The 11,368-nt window shown below is 46.4% G+C and overlaps 1 protein-coding gene and 1 long non-coding RNA gene across 3 annotated transcripts in view; one reads left to right on the forward strand and one right to left on the reverse strand.

Moving 5' to 3' along the window:
- The window catches only part of LOC119436705 (nose resistant to fluoxetine protein 6), a 263,357-nt gene that overhangs the window by 230,342 nt on the left and 21,647 nt on the right, over positions 1-11,368 (forward strand). The window lies entirely within an intron of this gene.
- On the reverse strand, positions 5,272-9,706 carry LOC119436712 (uncharacterized). Its single transcript, XR_007464686.1, has 2 exons — positions 9,121-9,706; positions 5,272-6,155 (listed from the first exon to the last, which is right to left on the reverse strand). It is a non-coding gene; the product is annotated as an uncharacterized LOC119436712 (long non-coding RNA).

Genomic DNA, 11,368 nt, shown 5'->3' on the forward strand with positions numbered 1-11,368 from the left:
AAAAACTTAATTACTAAATTATTGTTAATTAGTCGATTATGGATTTCAATTTTTTGTGCAAGTAATGTCCGCCACTTCGAGTAGACCAGCTCATTAACTAGAATTGGGCTATCTGCCAGAGGCAACCTTAAACCTTAAATAAATTTTGAAAGTGTTCGCTCAAGCAACCTGTATATATATATATATATATATATATATATATATATTACCTGGAATACCAGTGGCACATGAATCTTCATGTCACCTCGAAGAATTGCTCACTTTCAAGAATTGTCTGATACTTAATTCTGAGTTCGAGTGAATCCGGCTTAGTCTCACTTCGGTTACTAAGTGAATTATATATACATTTATGACCTCCTGCATGCAAGTGTCGATGTTTCCATCCCTAATAAATGTGAATTATTACAAGAGTTTTTTTTTTCATGAGTAGTTATCATTGCACACGGGAAAGAGAAGCAATACAGAGACACATATTATTCACCTGAATGTCACACGCCGTTGATAAAATACTCTGCCGAAGTGGTCACTAAAGTCTGCAGGTTTTCTTTTCATGGTCAAAAAGGTACGCAAATCACTTTAAAGCCAGGTGAACATACAGCAACATATTCATTCTCTAGGAATAGGCTATCCATACCATTAGAAATAATTGTTAGTTGGATACCTCCTTCTATTTGAAAATATAATAAATTTGTCCTGTGTATATATTTTAATATATTGTGTATGTGCATGGTGTTCACAGTGGAAATTGAAAAAAAAATGTTGAAGGAACAAAATACGGATGAGGTAGCTGCGACTGGTGCTTCTAGTGCGCTTGTCCTCCTCCTATTCACATGATTTGCAGAATTAAAGCGAAAGTATGAATTAAACACAGTGCATGTCTGTGCCAACAATGGTGCAGCAAGCTTTTAGCCAGAATGAGTGAAGCAACTTTATTCGGTCCACAATAGACGCGAGTAAACTTAATGTAACCTGGCTCGGGGACCATCAGGTCAAACCTGACGGCCCTCTCGCGGGCCCTCTGGACTTCCAGGATTTGAGAGGTCTGGTCGTGGTCCTTAATAAGCTTCATCCTTTTCCCTTGGGTGAAAGGGCGACCGGCAGAGGCTTAGCCCCACAAGACATCCTCGAAGTCTGCATAACCACCACACAGGGGGCAGTCCGGGCTTGGGAACCGTTCGGGGTACATTGTGTGCAGTGCCGCAGGGCTCGGGTAAGTGCTTGTTTGTAGAAGTCTGAGAGTGACTGCCTGGGCCCTGCGCAGCGAGGAGTGCGGCCGATGCAGGAGTCTTCTTGATAGGTAATTGTGTTTGCAGATCTCGTTGTACGAGCAGAGAGGCTTGGGTCGCCCAGGAGAGGACGCGTTGCCAGGCGCACGGTCAGTCAAACCTCGTGCAGCCGAGTGCACCTCCCCGTTGGGGTTGAGCGAGGCACCCTCAATGGTTCGAAAAGCACAGGGAACCAGGCCAATGAGTGATGTTTGAGGTCTTTAGCATTTTGGGTGATACGTAGGGCCTGGGGAGCCACCATTTCCATCTGAAAGGCCCTGATAGCGGCCTTGGAGTCTGAACAAATTGTATCATGTACACCGTCCGTCAATGCAAGAGCAATGGCAACCTGCTCTACAGCGTTAGAACTAGAAGTGCAGATGGTAGCGCAGCTGATGACTTTGGAATCGCAGTCGATGACCACTGAGGAGAAGGCTTCTTCTTGAACGTACGAAGCAGCGTCTACGAAGCATGTTCGATCCTTGTCCAAGCGGGCACTGGCGAGCAGAGCTTTACCCTGGCTTGTCTTCGTCCTTCGTTGTAGGTTGGATACATATTGCGTGGCATCCGGTGTACGGAAATCTTGGATCTTATGTCTTTAGGTAGCTTCACAGCGTCGGGACCGACGACCGTGGGGTTACGTCCCGGCATGCCAAGTATCGATCGGCCCGCTGGGGTGCCGGAAAGTTTGACGAACTGAGAAAACGCTTGGGCTTCAACAATTTCTTCGAACGTGTTGCGGATTCCCAACTTGAGGAGTTATTTCGTGTGCGTTTGGACGGAAAGGCCGAGGGCAAGCTTGAAGACTCTTCTGATTTGGGCATTGATCTTGTTGCGCTCCGACACGAGCCAGATGTGCATAGCCGCCGAATAAGTGAGGTGGCATAGCACGAATGCGTGGATAATCTGGATCAGATTGTCCTCCCTCATTCCGCGGTACCTGTTGGCGATCCTTCGGATCAGTCCGAGGGCGCTTTCGGTCTTGGAACAAATGCGTTTGACGGCGGCGTGAGGAGCTGCTCTTGCTGCCTGGCACGCTCGAAGTGTCGTCGGCGAATGATGTACGGTGTCTCGAATCTATGCCCACATTCTTTACCCACATTCTTTAAGGTGCGGACCGCCGCAGATCTTGGATTTTGGGTTTCATTGGTGGTGCTGATCGGGGTTTGGCAGGCCGCATCCCCGACAGATGACGTCACTCGGTGTTGGACAGACATCAGACAAATATTCAGCTCACCTCTCGGTCTAATAACGATCTTCGTGTCTTCTTTGGGAAGAACCGGCATTCGGCTTGCCCTAATAATCTTGGCCTTGAGCGGTGCGCCTCTAGACTTGTCGCTACGGGGAGCCGAAGGCGTTGCCGCGGCGTTCGGGTTAGCTTCCCGCGATTTGGCACCAGCTCTTCTAGCGCCCGCAGTTTGCCATCCCTGGTCTTGAGTAACTTCCTCCGCGAAAATATTTTCTCCCTTTACTTGATATTCCATCATGGTAGGGGACCAGTGGCGCCGAGCCGCCCCAGAGGCCGCGTGGGTGGCCAAGATTAGCTAAGCTAAGGTGTGGTCTCCGAAGTGCTCGTTAGGCGCCGCCGACGGTAGCACAGGAATGTCCGGAAACTGGTGAAAAGTGACTCACTGTGGCTGAAAAGGCTATCCACGCGGTCCTTGAAATCGATGAAAACCTCGCGGAAAAGATGTGTACAAATAAACATGTACAAACGACGATTAAATACTAGAAAAGTTGGGAAAATGCGGAACCAAATCGAGCGCGTCTTGACTCGCCGCCGCCAGCGTCTTTCTCCCCTTTTAGCCAGAATAAAATTTTAACTGAAAAGGTCGAGGCAACTAAAAAAGAACCTCAAATGGTATGGCTCACCGAACTCTGGTAATGGCACTTAAAGGGGGGGGGGGGGGGTAGAATTTGGCCTAGCCATTTACGCTTGCGCGTAAATGGCGCTTGCCCGTAAATGGCGCCGAGCCATTTACGCTTGTGGCTAGGCGCACCAAAGATCGTTGAGGGGTAGTGTGAAACCGCGAAGGACGCGGAGGAAGAAGGCGCCTACAGGGGGAGAAGAGAATCGCGCGCCGAGGAAAGTACGAAGGAGCGCGTTGAGAGCGCGGCAACCCAGCGCCACCTAGAGGAAAGTCTAGGTCACGTTGAGCGAAGCGATGAAGGAGAAAAGAGGCCAAGCTTCGCAGAGGAGGAGGGTAGGCGAAGCGTGCTGGGTTAACCTCCTCTGTCAGTTGCTACGGGATGTGTGCGCGCTATGAAGGTACCGGGTTCGCCTAGTGATCTAGTTGCCGAGCGCCGTGTGAAAAGGATGGAGCAGCAACGCAAGCGGCGGCAGGCAGACCGCGAGTCGACCGACCCCAAAGTCGTCGCATCGGCAGATCGCTTTCAACATACGGCGCGCGCCGCTGTGCAAACTACGCAGTTGCTACCAAAGTACAAGCCACCCCCCTCCCTCCCGCGCGGCCTACCCGCTTTCCTCCTTTCTGCGCGTTTCGGCTCACCGTCGCACGCTTTCACTTGCACATACAGCATACGGTGCGCAGGGACGATGTTATCGCCCTTGAACTTTCTACGGATCGCGGTGACCATGACGGCAGAAATGTGCCTGGGGTGTCCATATTGTTGCTGTCGCAATTTCATAGGAATTATTATTTATTATTTGATTTCAAAACATGAACATTTGACAGGAAAAGCAAAGCGAGGAGCAGGCTGGTGATGTGACGTGCGTGTCGCGTAGCGTCGATACGTGCAAGCATTGCATTGCCGTTCCGCTATATTTCACCAGGTATCCGGACATGAAGCAGTTGCATGCTGCATGTAGCTGGATCTGGTTAAGTCAAGTAGGCTAGGTGATTATTTGTCACTAGCCCGTTTCGAAGGGAATGCCAGTATACCATCAGCCCGCCTCGGTGGCTTAGTCAGATAAGGCGTTGCTCTGCTGAGCACGAGATCGCGGGATCGAATCCCGGCCGCGGCGGCCGCATTTCGATGGAGGCGAAATGCAAAAACGTCCGTGTGCTTGCGTTGTAGTGCACGTTAAAGAACCTCAGGGGGTCAAAATTAATCCGGAGCCCTCCACTACGGCGTGCCTCATAATCAGAACTGGTTTTGGCGCGTAAAACCCCAGAAAAGAAGAAGAATATACCATCATCATCATCATCAACAACAAAAACAGCATCTACCATTTTGTTCGTTGTTAGGTGCATGTTTTATTTTATCCAGTGTGGCCAATCCCCCTAGTGGGTACGAGCCATGTTTTGAGGCAACAACAACAACAACAGCATCGCTTCGTGCCACGGGTCAAGGGATGTGAGATGTGCGCCATGTAGTCTGGATGGCTGTGTTTACACTTCGGTACACGTTATGGTGCCTCCTCGCAAGGTACGAACCTCTGCTGAAGAAGCAAATCGTAGAGTTACGCGCGCGGCTGCTACCAGGCAACGTCGGGTTCAGCAGACCACTGTGCAGAGCCCGACGTGTTGCGGTGCAAGCCACAGATCGCCGTCGACGCCGGCCGGACAGTTTAAATTGTTCTCGTGAAGACGACAAAAAGAGACTTCGCCGCGAAGAACCTGTAGTGCTTGGTGCAGAAAATTCACCTCCTATAGCGCCGCTTATCCAACTTACGCTGTGATTGTGCTGCGCAGGCCTGCGCAGGCTTTTTTTTCTGCAGAGTGCTATATCCCCGCGCTCTGCTTCGTGCTCTCACAAACTCTGGAAAACGTACAGTACGCATTTGAACTGTTAAGAATAGGGTTGATCATGCTTCTTTAGTCTACTGGTTGCATACTGGCAACAGTGAGTTGACGGGGGTGGCGGCTATGGTAATTACTATCATGCTTTTTCCCTTAAATGTTTACGTTGTATCGCTAAATTAACATATTACAAACACACAACAGAAAATGCTTTCGACGTATGCGAATCTTTTTTTAACGTTTTTGAACTGGGAAATAACGCGGCATGAAGAGAACTTACAGAAAGTCGACAACACAAGCACTGACTAACAACGTTGTTTTTATTGCAACAGGGCAATATACAAAGCGAGCACAGCCCCCCCGCATGCGTACAACCCATCGTCAGTGCCCTTTCTATTACGAGTATTTAACTGAATTGAGTATAGGCAGCCCAACAAAAAGCTGTGCAACATCATCATGTCCGCGATCAGTAAATCTTATGAAAAACTTTTAGCGACTCTGCAAGATTATCGTTCCTGCAAGAAAAGGAATGCTAAAGCTAGCGGCAATTATATGAACCTCTTCAGTGGTACATAAGTGACGACAATCAGTATACATTTAAATGGTGGCGTTTGAGTGCAACGCCAAAGTGGATTACATGTTGTTGCAAGTTTCTTCAGATAAGATGCAGTTTGAAGAGGTATTTGATGACGCTTATGCAGCATGACATGCATGTCACCTTCAACAAAATAAACAAAAAATTGTTTATTATTTTTGTTTATTTAGACCTAAAAACACATCTGTCTTTGAATTTTGACCTTTTTTAATTGGGGCTATCTCGTCAGAACATTTGTACATAGTTGCTTCTAGAGCATTATTGGTAGGAACTCCACTGCAGAAAACGAAACTATAGATGGCAACTTACGAGGCTACTGTTGCCGCGATGAAAGCTGTCAAATTTATTTATGGTGTCCATCTTCTTCGTTGCAGGGGCCTTTTCGGCCTTATGGAACGTTGCACTGATGTGTGGCAGTTTTTCTTCGGAACCGAAGACGATCGGCAGCTCGTCGCCGGCTGTACCGTCGCTCTTCGTACACCGAGTCCTGAAGAGGAGCTCCACCATTCTGCAAGCTGGCGCCTCGCAGTACACATAGAGCAGGTAGGTGAGAAGAAAGCCCCAGGTGAGTATGACCATGGCGAAGGACATCTGCCAGGAAAGTCAGATAGAACGTCATGGTTAACTGAAAGCGCCGTGAAAAGAATTGCCGGTCGACTCAAACATGGACCCAATTCACACAGCTTTTAAATTGCTCGGAACTCTGCGTCATGGCCCGTATGACACGTACGACTTATGTGTTGGCACTGATCAGTACGAACTGAAATTTTCTTTCCGGCACAACGATAAACGTTACAGGTACTTCCATGGCTTCAAATGAGGTACGGCGTTATGAACGCATCTGTACGTACGCGGACGAAAAAAGCGCCCTCTCCCGGATTCAATTGCGTGTCTGTTTCCTGCCAGCAGGGAGTGCAGCGGCAATGCGCGGGCTTGTCGTTTTGACATAAAACAGCGTAGAAGACGATGGAGGGAAGCATTCATCTTATAGTCATCCTCTTTGAAACGGGGTGGTAGATGATTCCATCAAGGTCGTTGTTTTTACTCTTCTGGTGCGTTTATTCTCAGTCCCTGCAATCCATGGTTCGTGCTAATAAACAACTGAATCATCATTAAGGTACTTCATTTCTGTAATAAAGTAATGTCTTTAAACTCTTCGCGTTTCCTACTTTTACGCCATCAATCGTATTCTCCACTGCCACTTCGGTCACCTGTCTTATCTTTAATATAGAAGGCTTCAATCGAGGTGACTGTGTGTTCATTTACCCCTGAATAGTTACTGCAGCATGTTAACAAAAACACGTTTAAAAGAGATGCTGGGCTGTTTATGCTCGCTACGCCTCAAAAGTAGTCGATCTGTGGCAAACTTTCTAAAACACCTCTCTCTCGGACACCTTTATCGGGCCTCGAACAGTACGGCACTGCCATTAAAAGTATCATAAAGCTTTTCTCATTTGATTTCATTCATTGTTGTTGAGTATGTAGTTCCATAGCTGGCTTGCTCTCGATTGCTCCTACCCAGGGAGTTGAACGTGGCGAACAGCGCATACGACGGAACAAGAGATATGTCTTAAGTGGACAGTTGTGCGGTTATCTCTTGTCCGGTCGTCTGCGCTGTTCGCCATGTTGAACGAAAACCAACTAAGGCAGCTTCCAACTCTGACGATATTTGCGGTTTTTCAGTGCGTCTTTGAAGTTACCTTGTCCACCTCGTTTCCCTGCAGTTGTCCACGCCGTTAACGTGAGAAATACTGCTTAGTTTCTCGGTTATTTTTGGCCAGTGTGAGTCTACATTTCCGGCGGTATCATGTGCGCGCCCAAATATACCAAATGCGAAACTCACAAACAGAGAAAAAAGAGGCCGTTGGTGTGCTTCTTTCGCTTCTTCTGCAAGAATAAATAAATATTCAGGCTGTTAAACCTGTTGAATGTACTGTGGAGTACGTTGTACTGGTGACTTTTTCCCCTATAGAATGTCTTGAATCATGGTGCCTTGATTATTCCGTGATCGTTTGGCTCTGGATAAGTTAGCTGACTGCTATTAAGCCGCAGGATCGAAGCGAAAATTCGAAGATATAAGCGTGCAGCCACAGCTACTCCAAGCGCCAAAGTGCATTTAGTGACTGTCGAAGAAGTACTCTGTCGCAAACTAATTGGTTCATACTGAAGAAGTAACGTACTGCGTGAATTACGCGAAGGCTAGGCCTGCCCTATCTTTCTTTCCGCCAGTGTTCTCTGCGCAGTACGCGTTACCTGTTTTGCGACTGTCGTGCATTTTTATGTTTCTTTCGGATGCCTACTGTTGGCGCTGTGACGTTATTTTGTGTATTGCTTGGGCGACGTCACTTCTTTTCGGTTTCTGGAATAAAAATAGAACGTTTCTCATCACAGGTAATTAGCTCCGTCAATCTTTCTTCTCCTATATAATCCTACATAATATGAAAGCAGCAACCTCTCGCTCTAGTCCCCCCCACCCCTACCTCCTCCTTTATCTGTTTAGTGTCACCTAATAGGTGATTAAAGAAGAATATTAAGTTAAGCTGTAAAAATCAACTGCTCTCCTGAAATGTCAAGACAGCCACTCCTACTGTAAGAAAAGGCTCGGTAAGCTATAAGAGACGCAGACTTTACGGATGCACAGCCACAGCGAAGTTTATGCACGAGCTCGGTTTCACGTAGCAAATTTAGACAGGGTCCGCTCTAATCTAGTTAGCTGCTTATCGTTAAAAAAGATCTGCATTCTATTCCACATAAACCGAAGACCCAAACTAGCAAGTTTCGAGAACCTTTCCCGACCCAAATGGCACAAATGCGAGAAAAAAGGGTGATGTTCCGAACGTGAGAATGACGTGCCTGCCCTGAGGTTTCGGACAGTAATTCAAGAAAGAAACGTGCCACCGAGATTTTTTTTTATAGTAGCGATCGACCTTTTTCCGCCACGTGAACGGATGCAGAGTTTTGAAATACTACTTTAAGCATCTAAGCTGCTGTACGGCTGGTCTTGAGTTTAGTGCCCCCGTATATCACCAACACAACCTAAAAGCTAGCATTCAATGTTCCATTCAGAGAAACTCCCCCCCCCCCCTCGTATTTCTTACTTCAGCTTACTATTTACTCCCTCTCACGTTTAAATGTACTGTTCAATGTGTTGTGTTTTCAGTTTGACATTTTTCAATATAGTTCCTGTAAAACATCGAGTGCATTTGTTTGTACTGGCGCATATGTATACATCGTGACTTATTATTGATTTCAATATTCTTGCATGCCATATTGTATTACTTTCCCTTGATGCCATAATTCATAGGATGAGTAACAGTGCACCGAAATAACTAAAAGGAATACAGTGTAATTTACAAAGGCCCCTAATTTTAGTGTCTAGCAAGAGCAAGCCTAATAGTAAATCTACTTCATAGCAGTCATTTTCTTTTTAAATACTGACGCTTGGGTTGTTTAGTGTAGTTTCTGTTTCTTGCTGAGCTACAAATTAGTGTGCACATCTTGCAACCTCCTCTGTGTAAAGATAAAACAAGTTCTGATGCATAATGAAAGCACTCACCACGAAGAAGTGCGAGAAGAACATCCTTTCCCTGGAGATGTTCAAAGTGAACTGCATGAAAGGCATGTGCACTAGGTACATGCCTAAGGCCAGCCTGCTGAGAGGACGAAGGGCGCGCCAAGACAGAAACCAGGTCACGAAGCCTGTGGGATCAGAAAAAAAAATTAAAAATGAGAGAGAGAAAGAGACAGCAACGCAATCTTTTTGAAATATTAACTTCAGCAGTACCATCGACAGTGAAACGTGCTTTTGGCCCCATTTACGGAGGAACACGTTTCGACAAACATGCGCGCCGGTATACCGCGGGAGCAGGCCGGCTGTATGCTTGAAATGTTTCCTGTGTTCTAAAGAGTCTTAATTATTTCCCCAGACGACTTTCACGTGTGTTCGTGCTAGAGAGAGAGATAGAAGTGTAAATGAATGGCAGGCATTTTAATCAAGGCTGAGACCTGTTGGGCTAGCCTGCATTAAGGGAAGGGAGTGGGAGGGGAAGATGTAGCGGGGGCTTCATCATTAGGTGACGTGAAGCTAATGCCTTGCAGTGTGACAAGCAAAAAGAACAATCAGTTGAATGTATGTTTAACCCGAAACTTCTCGGCGGACTAGGAAAAGTAATATACAAAATAGTGAAGGTTGCAATATTGCAATGATTCTGGAAGTGGAACTTGCCCCATCCAAAGCAATGCATACTCAAGAGGTAACTGCTTCCACTTCTAAAGGAGAAATTGTCTTGTCTAGTGCGGAAAATAAAGAAAGCCGGACATATGTTGTGCTAGCGGGTTATAAAGCAAAAGAAGGAACTTGTCACTAACGAGCATTAGAATGTCCCATTGTGCCGGTTGCCCGCCTATAGGAAGCGCATTTATGAATGATCGACCATGGTTCACGACCCAGTGCACACTTTTTCCCCGTAATGAGTGTTCGCCAGCACTTGCGGTGGAAACACGAATCAAGTTTAAATAGGGGTGGGAAGCCTAACGATTTTTGTTACGTTCTGCCAGCCAAACAGATTTCAATACAACCTGAGAAGGGGAGGACGTCAAGATGCCCACATCAAGTTCAAGCAAGCGTACCGAAAAGCAGGGTCTACACGGGAGGGTGGAGAGCGCAAGCAGGTTCTTGCGAGTTCTGTGTTTATTATTAAATGGCATGTAAGATGGCAATATTACCCAAATTCTGCATACGTAGGCAGCAGAGCTGCGAATACATTTTTAATACTTAATTTATTTTATTTTTTCTTAATTATATGACATGGCTGTAAGGAGAACTTGGAATCAGAGTGATGACGGCGACTACGTCTCCCTCAGTCAAACAGTGCATGCCGGCTCAGTTCAGCCGGCTCAAACAAACAAGCAAACAGAACAAAACAAAGAAAAATAATGTAAAATGCTAATTATAGTCGGATCCCGTCGACGCATTGTTCATAGAAATTTCGAGTAAGCACATTGTACGTCCCACCAAACACAAATAGCACAGCAAGTGACGACAATTGGTAACAACACAAATCAAGTAAAGATAGAATTGAAGGCATAATCACAGTCAGTTCACATTCAGTTCGAGCAAGCCCCATTGTAGCACAGGAGTGTGCACGTCAAAATAGTTCATACAGAACACACATCAGTTAAGTAATTCTCAGGAATTCTATCCCTTCAAGGAATTCTTAATTCTAGAGTCTTTCTGGATTGACACTTTTATTGCATCTGCCAACATTACGTCAAAATTAATTTATTTGCGGTTTAAGATCTCACTGCAGGTTGTAACAAGGGTGGCGGGTGGGTTTCCAAAGGAACGCATTGAAGATTTTAACTAAAATCATTGTCTTTTCGAAGTTTGCCTGAAGAAAAACTTGCAAGTCAATTTTCGCCACTGAGCAAACAATTTTTTTTAGGATGCTCATTTCGCTGTCTCTTAAACTAATGTGTGCCATCTCCCTCAATTTTTGCGCTAGAATAGCTCATGCGGGAACAAGCCGGGACTTAACTTTTGCTTAGGGACAAACGTACGGAGAGATGATGGCTTTATTTAGAAGCTGGAGATATTACAGCGAAGCTGTTTATGGCTAGGCTTCCATGCATTTTTCGTGTGCGTGCGCAAAAATGTGGGCCGATCCTGGTGATTGTGCAAAAAGGGTCCAACCGCAATGGCACATACCCCTGTGGACTCTGGGTAGTGGGCTTCCGGGGCCTGTAACGCGCCCTTGAACTACCCTTGCCACACCTGGGACTCAAAGAGGGTCCCAGGAACAAGG

This window comes from Dermacentor silvarum, chromosome 1 (assembly GCF_013339745.2).
Source record: "Dermacentor silvarum isolate Dsil-2018 chromosome 1, BIME_Dsil_1.4, whole genome shotgun sequence".
NCBI classification, from domain to species: Eukaryota; Metazoa; Arthropoda; class Arachnida; order Ixodida; family Ixodidae; genus Dermacentor; species Dermacentor silvarum.